The sequence below is a fragment of the Podarcis bocagei genome (genome assembly GCF_964188305.1).
Source record: "Podarcis bocagei genome assembly, chromosome: Z".
Lineage (NCBI taxonomy): Eukaryota > Metazoa > Chordata > Lepidosauria > Squamata > Lacertidae > Podarcis > Podarcis bocagei.
The window spans coordinates 21589203-21613480 of record NC_138140.1 but is presented as its reverse complement, the minus strand read 5'-3'; the positions used below and the strand labels follow the sequence as shown (position 1 = coordinate 21613480).

Below are 24278 nucleotides of genomic sequence, written 5' to 3'. Positions count from 1 at the left end.
CCCCCAAAATCACGCACCCACTGTTGCCTGGGGCTGCAATGGTGCAAAAATGTGGTTAAAAAGCATGGATCCACATGGATCCTCAGGATTTTTGCATTGGGTCACCCCAAATTCACCATCAGATCACATGTCTGTGGCCACAGCATGAAGCACAAAAATGATACATCCACTGTTTCATTCAGAATGTTTTTTTCCCTTGTTTTCCTCCTCTAAAAACGATGTGCGTGTTATGGTCAGGTGCGTGTTATAGAGCGAAAAATACGCTACTTCTTCAAGCCTGCTTGATTCACAAAAAGGCAACCTGGCCATTAGATTCCAACAAATCTATTTATTTTTTTAAATGATATTTATTAAGGTTTCCAAGAAGAAGAAGAAAAGTTACATATATAAGAAAAAGAAAAAGAGAAAATACAGAAAAAATAAAAAAGACTTAAAAAACAAATCAATCTTTCCATGCCTTACATTGCATTTACTTGTTTCCCTGACCTCCTCACGCCTCCCTTTTTTGTATTCCAGTTCAGTTAATTAATTCAGCAATTCCTTTCCCTCTTTGTTTTTATCTTAATCCTTTAATTTATACATTCCAACAAATCTAAACCCTGGTTCGATCAGGAATGCCTCACTATGAAGTTTACCTTCCTGGGAAAATCTAGGAACTACAGGTCTGTCAATCTTCCTTTGCTCCCTGTAGAGTGGTTTGAAGCCAAACGAAATTACAAAGCTTTGATTAAAAATAAAAAGCTTCAGGCCCAAAGGGGAGAGTGGCAATGCCTAATAGAGGCTTCCCGAAGGAGACGCTCAGCCACCTTTTGGAAAATAGTCGCAAACGGGTGGCAAGATACCCCCTCTGAAGTGGAGTATACCATCCCTGTTGGGGTTTTGGAGTCATACTTTCAATCCTTACAGTATATACAATTAACCAACAGCCATAGACACAGTCGCTGACTCTGAGTAAGGCTAAGTGGCCTCCAATGTCAACTGAAGAAGCTCATAGGCTTATTCAAGCTCTCAAATCTGGCAAAGCTCCTGGAGTGGACAATATTTCCCTCAAGCTTCTTAAGGCCAATGTTGATTGGTGGGCCCCAGTGCTTGCAGCCCTGTTTACCAGCATAGATCAATTGGCTACCAACCTGGAGGATTGGGGCTTAGCAATTATTCAAGAAAGGGAGCAAATCTGACCCTACTAATTACAGACCAATTAGCCTCCTAAGCATTATTAGTAAACTCTATACTGCCCATGTGCATAATAAACTTGTGGATTGGATGGAGCAAGAACATATTCTTACAGAAGCACAAGCTGGTTTCAGGGCATACCGGTCAAGACCTAATACTCAGGACTGCTGACACTGACTGGCAGCAGCTCTCCAGTGTTTCAAGCAGGAGGCATTCCCTAGCCCTTCTAGAAAACACCCCTCCCAGGGATTGAACCCAGGACCATTTGCATGAAAAGCCTTAGCTCCACCACTGAGCTACAGCTACTGGGTGAAACCTCCTGAAAGTAAAGCCACCACTTTGCTGCAGTAAATATGATTTACTTTAATCTTACAGTAGTAGCATTTGCTTGGAGTATTGCTTCAGGGCTGATTTTACTGCTCTTTTAATACATTAACAGTTGTAAACCACCCTGAGATCCTGTCAGTTGAAGGGCAGCGCAAAATTACAATAAAATTCAAACATTTTCAGATATTATCAATGAAATTTTAAAGACCTTGCTGATTATTCTAAGGCAGTGGTGTTTTTTGTTTTTGTTTTACTTTGCTCCTCTCTTTTCTAAAAACACCCAACATCATCCTATTTATTTATTTATTTATTTTTTTAATAATAATTTTTATTGAGTTTTTTCCAAATTACAGATAGAAAAGAAAGAACATAAACAGTAAAAAGAAAGAAAAAAGACAGAGAATCTCAACCATTTCATCAACTTATTTCAGAATTCTATCGGACTTCCCCACATCTCCCGCATAATGCATTCTTAACAATAAAATTTATCAGCAAATTATAACCTTGTTTCCTGTGTTTCTTTTTTACTTTCAATTGCAGTTTAAGTTTAAATCTCTTGTTTTCCATTTACTCTTAAAATATAGCATATTGTCATTTTTACCCATTCAAACCTTAATTCTTTCATAAAAATTATCCAATTTCTTATATAAACCACTTTTGTTGCTGGGGCTAACATTCCAGATCATACGGCGTCCTAAGATTCATATAACTTATAATACTTTTGCAAATAGTCCTTAAATTTTTTCCAATCCTCCTCCATAGCTTCTTCTCCCAGATCTCGGATCCTTGCAGTCATCTCGGCTAGTTCCATGTAGTTCATCAGTTGCGTCTGCCAGTCCTCCAGTGTGGGCAAATCTTGAGTCTTCCAATGCTTAGCGATAAGAATCCTTGCTGCAGTAGTAGCGTACATGAAAAGAGTTCTATCCTTCTTTGACACCTTCTGGTCGACAATGCCCAGGAGGAATGCCTCCGGTTTCTTAGGGAAAGTGTATTTAAACACCTTTTTTAACTCGTTATATATCATTTCCCAGAAGGCCTTCACTCTTGGGTAGGTCCACCAGAGGTGAAAGAATGTCCCTTCAGCCTCCTTACATTTCCAACATTTATTATCGGACAAATGGTAAATCTTAGCAAGCTTGACTGGGGTCATGTACCACCTGTATACCATTTTCATAATGTTTTCTTTCAAGGCATTACATGCCGTAAACTTCATACCGGTGGTCCATAACCTTTCCCAGTCCTCAGACATGATGTTATAACCAATGTCCTGAGCCCATTTTATCATGGCTGATTTAACTGTCTCGTCCTGAGTGTTCCATTTAAGCAGCAAGTTTAAGTTTAAGCAGCATTCTCGATAATAGCTTGGTCTTTGGTTCTAACAATTCTGTCTCAAGTTTCGATTTTTCCACCTGGAATCCTGTTTTTTTATCTAGCTTAAAAACCTCATTAATTTGGGCATAGTGAAACCAATCTTGCACCTTACCCTTTAACCTTTCAAAGCTCTGCAACCTCCAATTGTCTCCAATGTTCTCTATTATTTCCCAATATTTCGGCCATCCGGCCTCCATATTGGGTTTTTTCCGAGCCTTGGCCTCTATTGGTGATACCCACCTCGGAGTTTTGCTTTCTAATAAGTCTTTGTATTTTTTCCAGACCATAAATATTGCTCTCCTGACAATATGGTTTTTAAACATTCCATGTGTTTTTGCCTTGTCATACCACAAATACGCATGCCAACCTAACGAGTTATTAAAGCCTTCCAGATCCAGGACATCAGTGTTTTCCAACAAAATCCAATCTCTCATCCAGCAGAAGGCTGCAGCTTCGTAATATATCCTTAAGTCCGGCAGGGCAAATCCCCCTCTCTCCTTTGCATCAGTTAGTATTTTAAACTTTATTCGGGGCTTTTTGCCCTGCCAGACAAATTTAGAGATATCCTTCTGCCACTTTCCAAAACATTCCACTCTGTCCACAATCTGTAAGGCCTGAAACAAAAACAACATCTTTGGCAAAACGTTCATTTTTATAGCTGCAATTCGGCCTAACAAGGATAACTTCAGTCTTGACCAAATTTCTAAATCTTTTTTAACTTCTAACCAGCATTTCTCGTAATTATCTTTAAATAGGTTCAGGTTCTTGGAAGAGAGATTAACCCCCAGGTATTTCACTTTTTTAACAATGTTTAGTTCTGTTTCCTTCTGAAACTCTTCTGTTTCAGTAGCTGTCAAATTTTTCCCTAACACCTTAGTTTTTTGTTTGTTCAACTTGAAACCCGCCACCCGACCAAATTTCTGTATCAGTTCTAAAACTCTTTTTGTACTAGATTCTGGCTCCTGTAATGTTAAAACCAAGTCATCTGCAAATGCTTTCAGTTTATATTGTTTCACTCCGACCCGTATTCCTTGTACCTGCCGATCCTTCCTTATCATGTTCAGCAAAACCTCCAGGACTGAAATAAACAATAAAGGGGACAGGGGGCACCCCTGGCGTGTTCCTTTTTCAATCTGAAGTTCTTCTGTCACCACATTGTTCACTATCAACTTAGCTTTTTGTTCGGAATAGATTGCTTCTATTCCGTTCTCAAACCCCCTTCCCACTCCCATCCCTTCCAAGTTTCTCTTCATAAATTTCCAAGAAATATTGTCAAAGGCTTTCTCCGCATCAATAAAAATTAACACTGCTTTAGTGTTAATGTTTGTTTGTAAAAGTTCCAGAATATCAATAATGTTCCTAGTGTTATCAAACAAATGTCTACCAGGGAGAAAGCCTGCTTGGTCCTTATGAATTACTTCATTTAAAACCTTTTTAAATCTATTTGCCAAAATGTCTGCAAATATTTTGTAATCCACGTTCAGGAGTGAGATGGGACGGTAATTCTTAAGTTGAGTCTTTTCAGTTTCCACTTTAGGTATCAGAGTGATGAATGCTTCTTTCCACGTATCTGGTGCCCTCCCTCCCCCCATAATCTGGTTGCAAACCTCCACTAATGGTTGTGTCAAGTAGTCCTTTAACATCCTGTAGTACTTGGAGGTAAGTCCATCAGGGCCTGGGGATTTGCCCAACTGCATGTTCTGTATGGCAACCTCAATTTCCTGTTGTGTTATTTTACAATTCAAGATTGATCTCTTCTCTTGAGATAATTCTGGTAGGCCATTATCTTTCAGAAATTGTTCTATCTCAGCCACTTCCTCAGGCCCTTGGGTGTACAGTTTTTTGAAATATTTCTGGAAGCACTTTCTAATTTCTCCTGGTTTCTGAATATTTTTTCCTTCCACTTCTAGATTGGTAACATAGTTTAATTTTTGTCTCTTTTTCAACTGCCAAGCTAACAGCTTCCCACATTTATTCGCAGATTCAAAAGATCTTTGGTTCATTTGTTTAATTTTCCATTCCACTTCTTGGTTGATCAGTTTCATATATTGTGACTGGTGAAATTTAATTTCTCTTTCTATTTATTTATTTATATCTCACCTTTTTATCCAAGAAGCTCAAGGTGGCATGCATTGTTCACTCTTCCTCATTTAATCCCCACAACAGCTCTGTGAGGTAGGTTAGCCTAAGAGACAGTTTGCCAGAAGTGGCTTACTCATGCTGGCCACATGACCTGGAAGATATACGCCAGCTCCTTCAGCCAATAAAGCGAGATGAGCACTGCAACCCCAGAGTCGTCCACAACTGGACATTTACCTTTACCCAGTGAGCAGAGAAGGATTTGAACCCTGGTCTCCCAGCTCCTAGTCTGACAGGATAACCACTATGCCGCTGCTGGCTCTCTATATAGTGGTACCTCAGGTTAAGTACTTAATTCATTCCAGAGGTCCCTTCTTAACCTGAAACTGTTCTTAACCTGAAGCACCATTCTAGCTAATGGGGCCTCCTGCTGCTGCCGCGCCGCAGGAGCACAATTTCTGTTCTCATCCTGAAGCAAAGTTCCTAACCCGAGGTACTATTTCTGGGTTAGCGGAGTCTGTAACCTGAAGCGTTTGTAACCTGAAGTGTTTGTAACCTGAAGCGTATGTAACCCAAGGTATCACTGTACTTAGAAATGTTAGGAGAGCCTAAATTCTAAATTCTGCTTAGTTCAGATGAGAAGAAATCACCTTTCCATTCACCTCCCCCTTTTTTTTCTGCTGAAGTCTGCGCTACGTTGTTGAGAAAGAGAGAGTTCCTGGTTCCTTGCTGTGAGCCTTTACAAAATATGCCACAGAGGGAGAAGAGCAAATGTAATTATCGCTATTATTCCAATCAGGGCTCATTAGCTGACATCACAATTAAATGCATGAATTAGATGATGAGGTGGGGGAGGAGAATGTGCCTTAATCTCTTCTGGGAACAAAGATGAGCAGAGGGAGAGAGATGCAAAAGCAACAACAATGACAATTATCTAAGCGAGGCTATTACTACAATTTATCAATGAATTCAATACAGCAACATCCTACGCAAGGCAAATTGCTGCAACATGAAAGTTGTGAAAATACTGTATCGAACACTGATTGTAGGGTGGGAAAGGTATCGTGCTTCAGCGGAGAAAAGGAAAACATGTCTATAGAGAATGAGCAGACAGCTGTGGCCAATGTAGTATAATGGACTGAGAAGTGCCCACTTGCTATGGAGCCACGTTTGCATTAATTTGCAAAGCCCTGAACAAAGGTCCAGGGGGCCTCCGGCACTGTCTGAACCCTCCTATTCCCGCTCAATGACTGCAGGAGTGTTGTTGGCAATTCCCAGAGTTGATGAGGCTCATCTATCCACCTCTCTTTCATCTGCTATTCTGCCCACGCCTGTTTTGCAATGCTTTACCCCAACCCGCGGGCATTTATTCAGCGGTTGCAAGAAATGAGCTCACACAGTAAAAAGTAAAATCAGGCTTAAGCTCTTCACCACTTTCAGCAAGGTTATGCATGCCTCTGAGTCTTGCAGTTTGGTCTCTACCAACAACAGCAATGTCAGCAACCATCATCTAAATGTGATGGGAGACATATGTGATTTCTGCACTGCAGGGGTTGGACTAGATGACCCCTGGGGTCCTTTCCAACTCTAAAATTTAGCAAACTGCATTTTCTCTCTGCCCGCCTTGTCATTTTTTGCTGGGGGAGGGGGAATAGGAGCACTGCCATCTACAGGAAAACTGTTCTCCAAGGCCTACTTAATAAATCAAAACACAGCTGCCTCTGTCTAATTTTAGATTTCCCTGCCTGGAAAGGGTTTCCTTAATTCTGTGATAAATAAGGAGGAAATCAAGCATCTCTGAACAGAAAAGGCTTGCATTAAATGCAATGAGAGCAACATCAAAGCCATAAAGATCAGACCTCGAGACACTGTTGCTGTTGTTTCAAGGAAGGTTGCTCCCTGTAGAACACTCCTCACCCCACAGCAGTGGAGAATTAGAACCAGGATGTATTTTGCAGCTGCAAAAAAGCAACCCAGAAGTAGCAGGTCCAGAGCTGACACAGATGAAACAAAGATTGACTATCTATGCTCTAGGAATTATAGAATCATAGAACTGTCCCTTTGGACAGGGCCCCCAAAGTTCATCTAGCATAGGGTTTCCCAAACTTGGGTCCCTAGCCAGCAGGACCAGTCATCATAGATGATGGGAATTGTAGTCCAAAACAGTTGGAGACCCAAGTTTGGGAAACCCTGACAAACCTGGGGAATCACAGCTGAAGATTCGCTGGCAGATGGCCATCCAATCTCTGTTTAAAAACATCCAAGGAAGGAGAGCCTAGGAATAGACAAGGGAGTCTATTCCTCTGTCAAGCAGCTCTTACTCTCAGAACATTCTTCCTAATGCTCAGCTGGAATCTTTTTTCTTGTTATTTGAATCTGTTGGTTCAAATCCTCCCCTCTGGAGCCGAAGAAAACAAGCTTGCTCCATCTTCCATGTGATAGCCCTTCAGATGTTTGATATTTGGCTCTAATATCTCCTCTTCTTCAGGCTAAGCATTCTCAACTCCCTCCTCTGTTTCTCATAAAGCTTAGTTTCCAGACCCTTGATCATCTTGGTCTCCCTCTTCTGCACACCTTCCAGCTTGTCAACAACCTTTGAACTGTACACAGGACTCCAAGGGTGGTCTGACCAAGGCAGAATAGAGCCATACTATTACTACTATTGATCTGGATTCTAGATTTCCATCGATGCAGCCTAGAATTGCATTAGCTTTTTTGCTGCTGCATCACACCGATAACTCAATGTTAAACTTTGATCCCTATTTTTGAATAAATAAATAAATAATAAATGACTGGCATTGCTACATGTGATTCAAGTCATAACCTAACTACAACCACAGAAAAGCCAGGCATGTCAGTCAGTCTCCTGCACCGCACCCACAAACATACCTTGCCTTAATCACACACACTCCCCCAGCAGGTGGGCAAAAGTAACTCTTTCAGAAACCTCAGTTACTGCTCATTCTTGTAACACTAGAACCTGTGCTCATCCAACAAAGCTGAAGAATCAGAACAGACAAAAGGAAGGACTTATTCATAAAGTGCAGAGTTAGAAAAATGGAACTTGTTCCACCAGGAGGTGGTGATGGATACCAACCTAGATGACTTCAAAAGAGGAATAGATAAATTCATGGAGGAGGAGGAAGAGGAGGCTATCAGTGTTTCTGAATATCCATTGCTGGAAACCAGAGGAGGGAAGAGGGCACTTGTGCTTGGGTCCTGCTTGCACTTTTCCCATAGACATCTGGTTGGCCACTGTGAGAACAGGTTGCTGGGCTAGACGGACCATCAGCATGGTCCAGCAGAGCTCTTCTTATGGTCTTATGCAAGATTTGGAGTCAATTTACCTACCGATGTACTGGTTGTGCAGGCATCAGAGAGGCACCAACAACGAGGACCCGGGCAGTGCTAGAGAGGCCCTCCCGTCTCAGAACCTGCAACTGTACATCAACTTACGCGAAAGTAAACCCCACTCAGCTCATTGAGATTTACTTCTGAGTAGGCATGCAATCTGCAACCCTAAGCAAGCACCACTGAGCACAGTAAATACCCACTAGATTGCACTGCCAGCTGATGACATTTCCATAAAACCACATGCAAACAAATAACATTACTTATTTAACAATATTTATACATCACTTGATGGTTTTAAAAAAACCCTCAAAGTGGTTTACAAAGAGATAATAAAATTTTGCAGGTGAAAAACCCTGAAACAGTGCTCTTTAAAATATTCAAAACATAAAAATCAACAATAAATTAAAAACAGATTAAAAATTACCTCAACTCCCAAAGCTTCTGGATTGGTTTGTCTAAAGAAAATACATTTTTAGCAGGTGCCAAAAAAAGCACAGTGATGGAGTTCCAAAGTGTAGGTGCTGCCACACTAAAACATTTCTTACAAATATTATGCGACACCTGCAGCAATTCTGCTGATCAATACAATCAAGTGAGTGTATATGGTGATCTTGTTGGTAAACTGATATCTAGTTGTTAAGGGCTTTGTATACTAATAGTAACATCTTGAACTTGGCTTGTAGCAAATGGGTGACCAGTGCAGATCTTTGAGCACAGGTCTTATATGCAGATGAGGCCTCATTCCTGTCAGAAATCATGCATTGTGCATATGCAGCAGCACAAATGGAGTTGTTCATTTGCCCCACCTGCAACAAAAAATGTCTCTTCTGCATTGGTCTATACAGCCACAGCAGGCGCTGCTACCTGCCAACAGTTTTACTCAGGGCTTTTTTCAGCCAGTATTTGCAGGAACTCAGTTCCACCCAACCCCCCTTTTTAATTTCTTTATTGCAAACACATAGATACATCCATTATACATAAATAAAATGAAAAGAGAAAGAAAGAAAACAGAAAAAGAATAAAAACAAAAAATAGATAACTAACTTCAAACAACAAATATTTTCAAATTAACTTCTATATAGGGAATACAAGCCTTCTTTACACAACTTTGGATTGACTCCTTAACGCGAATAATGATTACCCGCTACCCATGAACGTACTTAGCAAATCATCCCCCGCCCCGATAACTGTATTTAGATGGTAAATCTTGGAGAAACAGTCTGATTGCCAGTGGGATTTAATCTACGCTCTGTCGGGAAGGTAAATGGCATTTCCGTGCGCTGCTCTGGTTTGCCAGAAGCGGCTTAGTCATGCTGGCCACATGACCCAGAAGCTGTACACCGGCTCCCTCGGCCAATAATACGAGATGAGCGCCGCAACCCCAGAGTCGGCCACGACTGGACCTAATGGTCAGGGGGCCCTTTACCTTTAAGCCAAGTGATGCTCTGGAAGCCTTCTTTTCCCATGTAATTTGTAAAGACATCCCATTCTCTTATTAATCTTTCTTTTGAGTGATTGCTTATTAGGCTTGTTAATTTGGCGAGTTCTAGATATTCACTTAGTTTTGAGAGCCATTCTTCTTTTGTTGGGATTGTATTACATTTCCAATGTTTCGCTATCACGATCCTTGCGGCCGTGACTGCATACAGAAAGACTCTTTTATTATCCTTTGGGATGTCCGTTGTGAAAATTCCTAATAAAAATAATTCAGGTTTTTAAAAAATATGTATGTCTAATCTTTTTTATTATTATTATTTCTTCATATAGCATATCCCAGAATTTTTTAATTCTGGGACACGTCCACCACATGTGGAAAAGACTCCCCTCTTTTTGGTTACATTTCCAGCATTTGTTACTAATCTTTTTATTCATTTTAGCCAATTTTGCTGGAGTTATATACCACTGGTACATCATTTAAAGGAAATTTTCTTTAATCATTTAACAGGCCGTGAATCTGATATTGTTTTTGCAGAGGTTTTCCAATTTTTCTAGCTCCATATTATATCCCAGATCTTGCGCCCATTTTACCATTACATCTTTGACTTCCTTGTCTTTAAGATGCCATTTTAATAATAATTTGTACATTTTAGACTGGGTTTTTTTTGTTACCTGAGAGAAGTTCTTTGTCTAGTTCAGAGATTATTTTGTCAAACCCGTTTTTTCTTTTGTCATGTTCAAATATTCCGTTAAGTTGATAATGTTGCAGCCAGTTTATGCCAATTTGTTTTAGAGTGTCATAATTCTTTAATCTTAATTGATTATCACGTTCTTCCAATAAATTTTTATAGGTTGGCCAGTTGCTATCCATGTTTTTTCTTTTAACTGCTGTTGCCTCCAATGGTGAAATCCACCAAAGGGTTTTTGGCTCTAACATTTTTTTTATTTCTCTCCCATATCTCAAATATTGCCTTCCTCACAATATGATTTTTGAAACCCTTATGTATTTTCACTTTTTCATAGCCCAAATAACCATGCCATCCCACTACATTGTCCCATCCTTCTATATCAAGTAAGCTGGTATTCTTTAGAAGTATCCAATACTTTAACCATACAAAACAGGCTGCTTTGACGTATAAGCTAAAGTCCGGTAGTGCAAATCCACCCCTTTCTTTTAGGTTCGTTAATAATTTGAATTTTATTTTAGGTTTCTTGCCTTGCCAGATATACCTTGCCAGAAACCTATGCCATTCCTTGAAGCAATTTGTTCCATTAATGATTGGGATGGTTTGAAAAAGAAACAACATATTTGGGAGGACTTCCGGCCCCTCTCAGGTAGATGCCATTGCCATTATAAGAGAACAGTGCTCGCTTCGACAGCACATATACTAAAATTGGAATGATACAGAGAAGGTTAGCATGGCCATTATAAGAGAACAAGGGAGGTGTTTATGGTAATTTCTGGCACCTAGTTTTACTTCACCAACAAAAGAGAACTCCTTCCTTGTCTTTGTAGCACCTTAAAGTTCAAAGAACTGTGCTTTAAAAGGAACAGAAGTCAAGTGAGTAGGAAAAGGATTAACCTTCCTTTTTCTGCAGATGCAATAGCCATATATTTGTTTGTTCAGAAAGACTTTTAAATACTTCAGCAGGCAAGAGTAACTGATCCAGCGGCTGGCAAGCAGTGCTGTCAGGCATGGTGAGACTGGACCTGTGCTGTGGAAAAGGACAGCCCCAAAGGGGAGCCCACACACTCTTTTGAGCTGTGGCAAGCTGACAGCCCCACAAAAGATGATGAAGAAGACATCTGTGGGTGGCCAATTGGTGTACAATATTTATCTATTGCAAGAACTGCTAGTGTCTTACAAAGCTCCCCCACGCCTAAGAATTTCTAGGTCCAGCTCGCAATGGGCACTTCCAACTCCAGGCCTTTCAAAGTTAAAACTGGTGCCTTACATAAGTATGTAATAAGAGTCCTGCTGCTTCAGGCCAATGGCCCATCTAGTTCAGCATCCTCTTCTCCCAGTAGCGAACCAGATACCCTGGGGGGAAACCTGCAATCAGGAACACTCAGCAGCATTATTATCTCCATCTGTGGAGACAGATCACAGCCATCCCAGGTAGTAGCCATCAATAGCCTTCTCTTTGTCTAATCCTCTTTTAAAGCCATCTAGGTTGGTGGCCAGCCTTGCCTCCTGTGGGAGCGAGTTGCAAAGTTTAACTATGTGCTGTGTGAAGACTTTCTTGTAGCTGTCCTGAATCTTCCAACATTCAAGTTAATGTGATGTTCATGAGTTCTACTGTTATGAGAGAGGAAGCAAAAACTTTTTTCTATCTACTTTCTCCAGCCCATGCATCATTTTATAAATGTCTATAATGTGATCTCTTATTTTCCCTTTCTCTAAACTCAAAAGACCCAAACCCTGCAACCTTTCTTCATCAGGGAGTCGCTCCATACCCTGATCATTTTGGATGCCCTTTAAATAACTTTTTTCCAACTACAATATCCTTTTTGAGCTGAGATGAATAGGTATCCATTTTAACATTTGCATTTTACCGAGTTAGGAAAACTGTGGTCCTGTTTGCATGCAAGGTGCATATATAAACTATTTTTTGCAAACACTTCCATATTTTTCAGTTTCACAAACAGAGATTTCTTCTCAATTACCTCTGCACCCCAGTTTTACACACTTCCATGCATCAAACAATTTATGCAAAAGAAATGTGCATGGAAGGTTTGCATCAGGGTTATTTCAGAGTTCATTGGGGAGGGGGGAATTGACAGCAACATGTGGCCCCTCCCCTTCCTTATTTTTTTAAATGGGTCATCCTGCCTGCAATATTATAAATGGTGGAGAGGAGAACATGTCCATCCCAAGGTACAAAACCAGATCTATGCACCATCTATTTTGGAGATAGCAGTGCAGGGAGTTGAACTAGATGACTTGTTTTGTTGATTCCAACTCTACAATTCTATGATTCTATTATCCAGCATAGCATTAAAGTCTAAAAATGCATCACTTGTGGTGGTATGGTCTCTATCTTTAAAACACACACACACACACAGAGAGAGAGAGAGAGAGAGAGAGAGAGAGAGAGAGAGAGAGAGAGAGACCTTGGCAATCAACACTAGCAATCCCAAGAGAGAGAAAGAGAGAGAGAGACCTTGGCAATCAACACTAGCAATCTCAAGAAGTCTTGAAACAATCCTATGCCTCACACACTGTGGGAGACAGGAATGTGGGGACAGGAGATGGGCATCAGCCAGTAGGAAGCCACTGAAAGGACATCTGTTGCCGCTGCTGCACCAGTGAAAACTTTGCAAAACTGAAAAGCTAAGCTACTGCAAATGGTAATTTTCACAAAATTTCCGCTCACTCCCTACCTAAATGGCCAAAATGTTTGCTTCCTGAAATCCCCACCACCATCATAGAATCACAAAATTGCAGAGTTGGAAGGGAACCCCAAGGGCCATCTAGTCCAACCCCCTGCAATGCAGAAATCACAGCTAAAGAATTTCTGATAGGTGGCCAGCCCAACTCTGCTTAAAAACCTCAAATACACTGTAAATTTGTTCTGGTCAGCCTAGGGTACCCAATCCACCTCAATTAGGATCTGGAAGAGACCAGGGTTCGATTCTCTACTCGGTCATAAAGCTCACAGGGTGTGATCTTGGGGGCCAGCCATTGTCTCTCAGCCTAATCTACATCACAGGATTGATGTAATCCTTGGGGATTAAATGGGGATGGGGAGAGAACCATGTATGTCACCTTGAGCTCACTGGAGAAAAAGGTGGGATAAGAATTCAGTAAAATAAGTAAAATCCTACAATTCTGGAGGGCCGAGTTCTTTGCATCCATTTGTTCTTGTGGGTTTGGGCCCCCAGCTGTCAAGCTCTGTGTGAGCAGTAGGTTTGGCATTCCCAGAAAAGGCAGATAGCTCCCCATCCAGAGTGGTTCATTCCACTGGAGGACTCTTAAAAGCACATAAATCTCTCCCTTCCATACTTGCAAGGCAGCTCTCCCTTAATTTATAGACATTCCATGAGACGCATAGGGCCATGCTGAATACAGGCTGGCTCCAGCTTGTTCAGACAGATTCCTCAGCCCGGCTACAATGTTCACCACCAAAAAGCCGTGTGGGCTGCCGTATGCCTCCTGTTATTTCTTCCCAACCTTGCCCAGTTCACCCTTTTGGGGAATTCAGGCAGGCTTTTAAGAACCTAAGAAGATCCTGCTGGACTAGTCCAGTGGCTATCTAGTCCAGTATCCTCCTCCCATATTGCCTAACCAGATGTCTGAGGGAAACCTGCAAGCAGGATTCAAACACAAGAGCAACACTCACCCCTTCTATGGTTTCTAGCAGCTGGCATTCAGAAGCATTGCTGCCTCAAACTGTAGAGGGCGCAGCACAACCATCCTTGCTAGTAGCCATCAATAAACTTCTCCTTCTTCATTAATTTGTGCAACCCTCTTTAAAAGCAATCCCATTTTTTGGCCATCATTGCCTCCTACGGGAGCAAGTTTTTTAGTGCTGTGTGAAGAAGTCTTTTCTTTTATGCATCCTGAATCACCAAACATTCAGCTTCACTGGATGCCCACACATTCTAGTGTTATGAGAGGGAGAAAAACGGTCCTCTATCCACTTTTTCTCCATGCCCTGCATAATTTTTTTATAAACATCTATCATGTCACCTCCTCTTCTCCTTTTTCAAGTCCCAAACACGCCAAACTTTATTCATAGGGGGGTCACTCCACCCACTTTATCATTTTGGTTGCCCTATTGTGAACATTGCCCTATTCCACCACTACAGTACCCTTTTTGAGGTGAGGTGAACAAAACAGCAGTACTCCAAATGTGGTTGCACCATAGAGTTATATAATGGCATTATGATATTGGCTGTTTTATTTTCAATTCCTTTCCTAATGATCCCTAGCATGCCCCACCCAACCTGCCTCCCCACCCCCCACTCCTGGTTGAAGGTACTGCAGCAAAAAATAAAAATAAAAAAATCTTGTTCTGCATTCTGTAAGGTTCTTTCTCACAGTTAATAATAGCTAGGGAAGTGTCTGGCCCAGGTTATTCTCATCAGAATAAATTGTGAAAAGTAAAGTCACTTGACTTATTCTGCATTAATTTACTTTCTTCTTCTAGAACTCTGCAAAAGGTTTTAAAAAGAAGGAAAGGAAAGGAAAGGAAAGGAAAGGGGAGCCCTGTTTTCAGCTCCACTCCTGCAGAGCTTGTTTAATCCATGAAGCAGAACCATCTCCCCAGCAGAGTTTCAATAAACAGCTTCCTTGCATGGAATGGGGAAGTGTCATTGGCAACCTACTAATAGGACAGTTTATGTTTCGTGGGCTGCAGGCAGCTCAGAAGGTTCAAAGTTGCTTCTTCATGCAGCACTCTGTTAAACTGTGGAACTCCCTCCCGCAGGAGGCAGGGATGGTCACCAACTCAGATGGCTTTAAAAGAGGATTGGACAAATTCATGGAGGAGGAGAGGGCTATCAGTGGTTGCTGGCCATCATGGCTCTGCTCTGCTCCCCACAGTCATAGGCAGCAATATTTCTGAATACCAGTTGCTGGAAACCGCAGGAGGGATCTTGCACTTGGAGTCTGCTCCCTGGTTTCCCACAGGCATCTGGTTTGACCACTTCAAGGACAGGGTGCTGGGCTAGGTGAGCCCCCGGGACTGATCAGCAGGGCTCTTTTTATGCTCAACCTCCGGCACAAGTCCCACTTCCAGTCATCTTGCTCACGTGGCTCTCTGCGTGAGCTCAGGCAACCTTTTCATCTTGCTCCGCAGTGAACAAATCCTCCCTTTGCTCTACATACCAGTTTGCCAAAGACTACTGAGTTGTCAGAGAAGAACCAAGGCCAGGTTAAAAGCTAGCTGCCAACACAAATAATTTGTTTCCAGTTTCCCTTGCTCCTTAATATTTGAATCCCCCTGATTTTTCCTATCTTGGGTAAGTTAACTGCAAAGCCTGCAGAAAGATTTGGAAGTTGCAAAAATGAATGTCATGGTTTAGAATTTCCATATATTTGACACACACAAAGAGAGAGGGGAAGGAGGGTGGGCTATAAATTAGATTTTTGTCCCAAGATGCATTTTGGCACAGAATCTGATTAGAAAGTGGGAAACCAAAGTTGCATGAAGCAGTGAGAGCCAGGATCCAGGTTTGCTTGAACTTTAAAACAATGTAAGGTAAAGGTAAAGGTACCCCTGCCCGAACGGGCCAGTCTTGACAGACTCTGGGGTTTGTGCGCCCATCTCACATCTATTGGCCGGGGGCCAGCGCTGTCCGGAGACACTTCCGGGTCACGTGGCCAGCGTGACAAAGCTGCATCTGGCGAGCCAGCGCAGCACACGGAACGCCGTTTACCTTCCCGCTGGTAAGCGGTACCTATTTATCTACTTGCACCCGGGGGTGCTTTCGAACTGCTAGGTTGGCAGGCGCTGGGACCGAGCAGCGGGAGCGCACCCCGCCGCGGGGATTCGAACCGCCGACCTTTCGATCAGCAAGCCCTAGGCGCTGAGGCTTTAGCCCACAGCGCCACCCGCGTCCCCTTTAAAACAATGTAGTCAGACTCAAAATTCGGCAAAATTTCAGGATGCGAATTCTACTTGAGAGAGCGGTTGCTGAACAGCTTGGTAGGTTTCTGGAGGAAACATCGGCATTAGATCCATTTCAGTCCGGTTTCCGTCCTGGTTTTGGGACGGAGACGGCTCTGGTTGCCCTAACAGATGATATTCGTAGACAACTGGATCGAGGCGGGTCAGGACTGCTGATCCTTTTAGATTTGTCAGCAGCCTTTGACATGGTCGATCATGATCTTCTGGACCATCGCCTTGCAGACGTGGGGATACAGGGCATAGCCCGTAACTGGTTGTGCTCTTTTATCTCTGGTCGGGGACAGAGGGTGGCACTAGGGAGGGAAATGTCGTCACGCCACTCCTTGGTGTGTGGAGTGCCGCAGGGCGCAATTCTCTCCCCAATGCTTTTTAACATCTTTATGCGCCCTCTTGCCCAGATTATCCGGAGCTTTGGGCTGGGCTGTCATCAATATGCTGATGACACTCAGCTCTATCTACTGATGGATGGCCACACCAACTCGGCCCCTTACACACTGACCAGATGCTTGGAAGCTGTGGCTGGATGGTTTCGTGGGAGCCGATTGAAACTAAATCCTTCGAAGACAGAGGTCCTATGGCTAGGTCGGGATAGCATGGGGATGAGGGACCAACTCCCTTCTCTTGCGGGGGCCCAATTAGTGCCATTGCCTTCCGTTAAGAGTTTGGGTGTAATCCTTGACGCCTCCCTTTCCATGGAGGTGCAAGTCACAGCAACAGCCAAGGCGACATTTTTCCACCTTCGCCGCATCAAGCAGTTGGTCCCTTACCTTTCCCGCCCCGACCTGGCCACAGTGATCCATGCAACAGTCATCTCCAGGCTTGACTACTGTAACTCGCTCTACGCGGGGCTGCCCTTGAAGCTGTCCCAGAAACTCCAGCGGGTACAGAATGCTGCAGCGAGGCTCCTCACAGGGTCTCTGCCATGGGAGCATATTCATCCAGTGCTTTTCAAGCTGCACTGGCTCCCGGTGGAGTACAGGGTCAGATTTAAGGTGCTGCTTTTGACCTTTAAAGCCCTTCACGGCCTAGGACCCTCGTACCTACGGGACCGCCTCGCCTGGTATGCCCCACAGAGAGCCTCAAGGTCCATAAATAACAACACCCTAGTGGTCCCAGGCCCTAAGGAAGTTAGATTGGCTTCAACCAGAGCCAGGGCCTTTTCAGCACTGGCCCCAACTTGGTGGAACGCTCTGTCTCATGAGACCAGGGCCCTGCAGGATCTGATCTCTTTCCGCAGGGCCTGTAAGACAGAGTTGTTCCGCCTGGCCTTTGGATTGGAGCCAATTTGATTCCCTCCGCCCCCTTTTTCTTTTTTCTTTTCCTTCTCCTGCAATGAGGCTCCATTTTAATATTTTAATGTTCCATTATTTTAATGTTGTATTTTATTTTTGTTTTTAAGTTATAATCACTCATCTTGTTTTTATTATTGCTTGTAAGCCGCTCTGAGCCCGGCCTTGGCTGGGGAGGGCGGGGTATAAATAAAAAATTATTATTATTATTATTATTATTACTTTTATATTTTATACAGTTTTTTTAAAAAAATGAGGAGTCTTGCTAAGGAATTAATTAATTTTAAGAACAGTCAACAAGAGCCAAATTCAGTTCAGGAGAGCCAGTTATGGTGTAGTAGTTAGAGCAGAGCTTTCCATACTGTGTGTCGTGATACATTAGCATGTCAGCGGTACTGTATAGGCATGTCGTGTGAATGCTCCTTGTGCTCCTCCTGGGGCTGGAAAGGGGTTCGTTTAACCTCTGGTTTGCTAGTAAAACTGAATTACTGTGGTGTGATATGATGCATGTCTGAAAATTGTGTCACCGACATGAAAAATTTGGAAAGCTCTGGGTTAGAGTGTTGGACTCTAACCTGAGAAACCAGGGTTCAAATCCCCACTAGACCAGGAAGCTTACTGAGTAACCTTTGTGGTCAGTCACAGCCTCTCAGCCTTACTTACCTCACAGGGATTTTGTGGGGCTTAAATGAGGAGGGAAGAAAACCATGTATGCCACCTTGAGCTCCTTGGAGGAACAGTGGGATACAAATAAAAATATATAAAGGAGGGCATGTCACCTACTGCTCTTTCTCCAATATCATCATAACATTTGACACTGTTATCATTTTGTGACGATTTTCAAGCTTCTATAGTAACTTATTAATGTGTTTTGAAACTGCCAACTAGCTGTAGATTTCAGGATCTGAAGAATGTCTCTGGTGCATGGAAACAGGATTCAGAAACTTCAAACAAACTCAGGTTATGACTATGGGAAGGCATAGCTATAGTCTCACCCCCCCCCCAATCTTTGTTAATTCATTATTATTAAGGAATGGGCATCCCTATCATGATTTACTGCAAAAGCCTTGGGGCTTGTGTAATGCAACCACACCTTTGCCTCTTGTATGATCAAATATTTTGCCCAAGTTACCTCCAGCTCCCTCCTTCTAGTCCTCACATGCATCCGTATTCTCAAACAGCCTCCTGGTTTCAAGCTGAAGTACCATAATACCACTGTACAAATCTAGGGTGTGACCATATTTGAAATACTGTGTAGGCAGTTCTGGTCGCCTCACTTCAAAATGGATATTGCAGAGTTAGAAAGTGTTTGGAAAATGGCAGCCCAAATGATAAAGGGGGTGGAGTGACTCCCCCATGAAGAAAGGCTGCAGCATTTGGGTCTTTTTAGTTTAGAGAAAAGGCAAGTAACAGGTGACATGATGGAAGTTCATAAAATTATGCATGGCATGGAGAAAGTGGAGAAAGAAAAGTTTTTCTCCCTCTCTCATAATACTGAAACTTGTGGGCATCCAATGAATGTGGGAATATTCAGTACAGATAAAAGAAAGGCTTCTTAATGCAGGATACTGTGGTGGCCACCAACCTGGATGGCTTTAAAAGAGGACTGGAAAAATTCATGGAAGAGAAGGCTATTGATGGGTATTAGCCATGATGCCCACGGCTCTGCCTTCATAGTTGGAGGTAGCATTGCTTCTGAATACCAGTTGCTAGAAACCACAGCGCGGCAGATTGCTCTTGTGCTCAGGGCCTGCTTGTGGGCTTACCAAAAGAGGTATCTAGTTGGCGATTGTGAGATCAGGATGCTAGACTAGATGGGCCATTGGTCTGACCCAGCTGGCTATTCCTACATTCTTAACCCTCAGCTTCCTTAACAAACTACAGCTCCCATAACACTTTGGGGGAAGCTGTGACTGTTTAACGTGGCATCATAGCGCTTCATATCTATGGTGTGAATGTCTTCTAAGATGAGCCTTTCCTTCAGATCTTAACACAGCAATATAATATTGGAGGTGCTCCTTAGGTACCTGGATACTAAGTCATGTGGGGCTTTAAAGATCAGCAGTAACATTTTGAATTAGGTTCAGAAGCATATCAGGAGCAGGTGAAAATCCCACTGAATTGGTGTAATATAATACTGGCTGGCTGAACCACTTAGTGACTGGCTACTGAACTTTGCAATTACAGATAGTCCATCTTCCAAACCAGTTCAGCTTATTAATTTTATTACATAAAATTTATAGGCTTGTTGATTGTAAATAAAGTCCCCCAAAGCGGTTTACAAAAAAAGATTAAACAATGAAATTATTGATAAGAACAATTAACAACAATAATTTAAGACTTTAAACATGTTAAAAGAAAAAGAAAAAACAGATTAAAACTTTCTAAATATCTGGACAGGCTTGTTTAAAATAAAATGTTTTGAGCAGGCACCAAAAGGAGTGCAGTTGAGGCACCAGCCTGATATCAAGAGGTAGGGAGTTCTAGAGTATAGGTGTTGCCACACAAAAATATCAAGTTCTAACAAAAGTTAATTTGGTCTTCAGCCTATAAACATCAAAAAAGAAGGAAGCGAGTAGGATCCAGACAATCTACATCTACATAAATGGCACCTTTTAAAATGAATATCACAAAACCACTTAACGATCAGGAAGAGATAATAAGACAGACGGTTTGACTAGGAACTTGCCTCTCCTTTTATAATTATGACAGTTTTGATAGCTACAGCAAGGAACCTGGCTATATTTTCTGTGATCATAAGGTTGAAATCAGACAGTAAAACAGGTATAAAACTGAGATAAAACTCATCCAAGTTCCACTAGTGTAGAAATAGTACATGGGTGATAAAAGGGGATCTAATGTCCCCGTTAAAATGTCAGTATAGGAGAACATGGACTAATGTTTCATCTGAGCTGTCTTCAAGGGTAGCCCCACATACAGCACAACAGGAAAGGATGGAGAAAAGAAAGTATTTCTTGACGCAGCAGCACAAACCATGGAACTCGCTCCCACAGGAGGCAGGAATTAGGTCTGGAAATGAACTGGCAACCAGCTGTTTGTCTCCCTTTCTCATAACGCTAGAACTTGCAAACATCCAATGAGGCTGAATGTTGCAAGATTCAGGGCAGATAAAAGAAATCCACACTGCCAAATATGGAACTCCTTCTCTCAGGAGGCAGCAATGGCCACTGACTTAGATGACTTTAAAAGAGGATTAGACAAATTAATGGCTACTAGACATGATCGCTGTGCTCTGCCTACACAGTTGGAAGCAGTAATGCTTCTGGATACTGGTTGCTGGAATCCATGGGAGGGAAGAGGGATCAGATCCTGCTTGTAAGTTTCCCATGAGAATCATTTTGGCCACAGTGAGAAAAGGATGTTGGACTATATGAGCCACTGGCCTGATCCAGCAGGCTCTTCTTATGTTCTTACAGTACAATCTCTAACTGAAGCCAATAAAAGAAGGGCTCATCTACACATAACTTTGCTCCACACTTTCCCTAGTAAAACTCAATTGCCATTTGCTCAATGCAGGTTTTCCCAGAGAATGTGCCGGGACCAAAGCAAAAAATAAAAAATAATGCTTGGATACGAACCTGGAAAGCCTTGACCTGTGCCTAGAAACGCAACACCAAATGATGTGTGAATGAGCCCTAAACCACAAACTATTGAAATACACAGAACTTGCTCTACAGGATGCTTCTTGATTGGGCTGCTCAGAAGGGTGATCATGGGATGTTCAAGAAAAACAACGTGTAAGACCAGTTGCTGGGAATCACAAGTGAGCATTGTTGTTGTGCTCAGGTCCTGCTTGCCACCTTCCCACAAGCACCTGGTTGGCAACTTTGAGAAAAGACTGCTCAACTAGATGGGCCACTACATGATCCAGCAGCTGGTCGCTTATTATGTTCTTATGATACTGAGCAAGTTGTATCAGAGGAGAGACTAACCATGCACATCAGTTGCACAATGCCTGGACAGGGGACAGAAACCAATGCAAGATCAATAATGACTGCTCTTCCATCTGCAGTGAGAACTGGGCTTGGGATCCTGTCCTAAGGCTGGAACCTTACGCAAGTGCCCCATACTATTTCAACCATTCTAGACCAGTGTTTCCCAAAGTGGTTGGTAGCACACCCCGCCCCCCCCCCAGCGGGGCACTAAGAGGCAAGGGGGTTGAAGGGTTGCAGGTGTTAATGACTATCAGACATTGAAAAGCAGGTATCACTGGATCAAGCTCATCCATTTTGCTGAATTAATCAAACTAAACAAATTGGATTTTGTGCAATTAATTGTTATAATTTTGAATTTTACTGTGTTTTTGAATTTTACTGTGTTGTTACTTTCCTCAGTAGGTTGTGTAAACCACCATTCCAAATAACACTTTTTATATGGTAGGGTAGCAGGCTCTGGGGATAAGTTTATAGAACCAAGTGGCCAGTGGCCAGAAAGTTTGGGAACCATTGATCTGGACAGTATGGTCCATAAAGACTTCCCCAGTCTTGAATCTCCAAACGTAGTTGGAATTTAATTCCCTTCAGCCCTGACCACTGGTCATGCATGCCTGGGCTGATGGGGGCTATACAGTCCAGAGACCAACTGGATGCAAAATACATGATAAAAGCAAGAAAAAAAGGACACAAAACATTAAAGCCCCCCTCCCACAAACACATTTAAAAGGGACATCTGCTTTGTGCTCTTCGCCAGCATACTGACTTTTATTAGGCATAAGACTGTCAGCATACAAGTGCACTCAGAGATCTGGGATGGTTGCTGTTTTCCAACTGGGCCAAGTTCAAGGTGTTGTTGAACAACCTTCTCATTCTCTGTTGTCTCCTTCTCCACTGCCTCCTGCAGTTTGGTCAAACTCATGCTAGTAGCTTCGAAAACACTGTCCAAGCATCTCGTCCTTTGTCGTCCCCTTCTCCTTGTGCCCTCAATCTTTCCTAACATCAGGGTCTTTTCCAGAAAGACTTATCTTCTTATGAGGTGGCCAAAGTACTGGAGCCTCAGCTTCAGGATCTGTCCTTCCAGTGAGCACTCAGGGCTGATTTCCTTAAGAATGGATAGATTAAATCTTCTTGCAGTCCATGGGATTCTCAAGGGTCTCCTCCAGCACCATAATTCAAAAGCATCAATTCTTCAACGATTAGCCTTCTTTATGGTCCGGCTCTTACTTCCATACATCACTACTGGGAAAACCATAGCTTTAACTATACAGACCTTTGTTGGCAAGGTGATGTCTCTGCTTTTTAAGATGCTGTCTAGGTTTTCCCCTGCTTTTCTCCCAAGAAGCAGACTGCTGTCACCATCTGCAGTGATCACGGAACCCAAGAAAATAAAATCTCTCACTGCCTCCATTTCTTCCCCTTCTATTTGCCAGGAGGTGATGGGACTAGTGGCCATGATCTTTGTTTTTTTGATGTTGAGCTTCAGACCATATAAAGGTGTTACTATTAGTCAATAAAGCCCGTAACAACTTCTGATCAATTTACCTGCGAAATCACCTTACACCTCCACCCCTGCTCGACTACTTCCATCTGCGGAACTGGCACTGTTGCAGGTTCCATATAATCTCCATTACACAGTCAATCATTTAGAGTGGCAGCACCTACACTTTGGAACTCCCTGCCTATTGACACATTAGACAGGCACCTTTGCTGTACTCTTTTTGGTGCCTGCTAAAAACCTTTTTCTTTAAATAAGCTTCTCTAGGCATGTAGAACACTGGTGAACGTTTCAAGCTATTTTTAGTTTACTGCTGATTTTATTTTTTGAATGTTTTAAAGAGTTGTTTCCAGTGATTACTGATTTTTTGTAAACCACTTTGAGGTGATCTTTTTAAACAACTGAATGGTGCATGTATAAATTTTGTGAAATAAAATAATTCTAACAACAACAACAATAAAAATATGTAGTGATTCAATAAAAGTTACCCAAATTGCTATTGCTTTGTATGAGGATGGTGAAAAATAAGCTTCAGGGCTTGCAGAATATCTCTATTTTGCCTTGCAGTGCAAAATGGAGGAGAATCCAAGGCCAGCATCCAAAAAGATTAATGTTATGTCCCTCAGCCACTAAATATAGAGGAGCCACCACTGGGGTGCTGAAAATAGACTGTCCCAAAGGTCTTGCAATTCTGAACCACTACTCCACTGTATGGTGATTCCTGGTCTCATTCTTGCAAGGGAAGGACAGAAATGAGTCTGCAAACAACACCGACATACTTGCAGAATATTTTTATCATTATGACCTGCACACATTCACAAGCACCTCCAGGGTTTGTGAGAGACGCATTCCATGCACATGGTGTGCAACGTAACAATGCAAATGCTAGGGCAGTGGGGGAGGGGGAGGAGAGAGCCCAGGATGGGATTTTTAATTTAATTAAACAACAACAACAACGCCCCTTGCAAACTTACCCTTTGCTAACGGGCCCTGCGTTGCCCAGGCGTTCCAAAGTGTAAAAGAGTCCTCTCTCTGAATCCTCCTCCTCTTTACTCCTGCAGATCCTTCACGGCCTGACCCTCTTTGCCCTTTGATATCTCACTTCTGGAATCCCTCTGTGTGACATCTCTACCAATGTCCTTCCAAACCCAATTACAAGTA

At 42.5% G+C, this 24278-nt stretch overlaps 1 protein-coding gene across 2 annotated transcripts in view; it reads right to left on the bottom strand.

Moving 5' to 3' along the window:
* AR (androgen receptor) overlaps positions 1–24278 on the bottom strand; it is a 246983-nt gene that overhangs the window by 100992 nt on the left and 121713 nt on the right. The window lies entirely within an intron of this gene.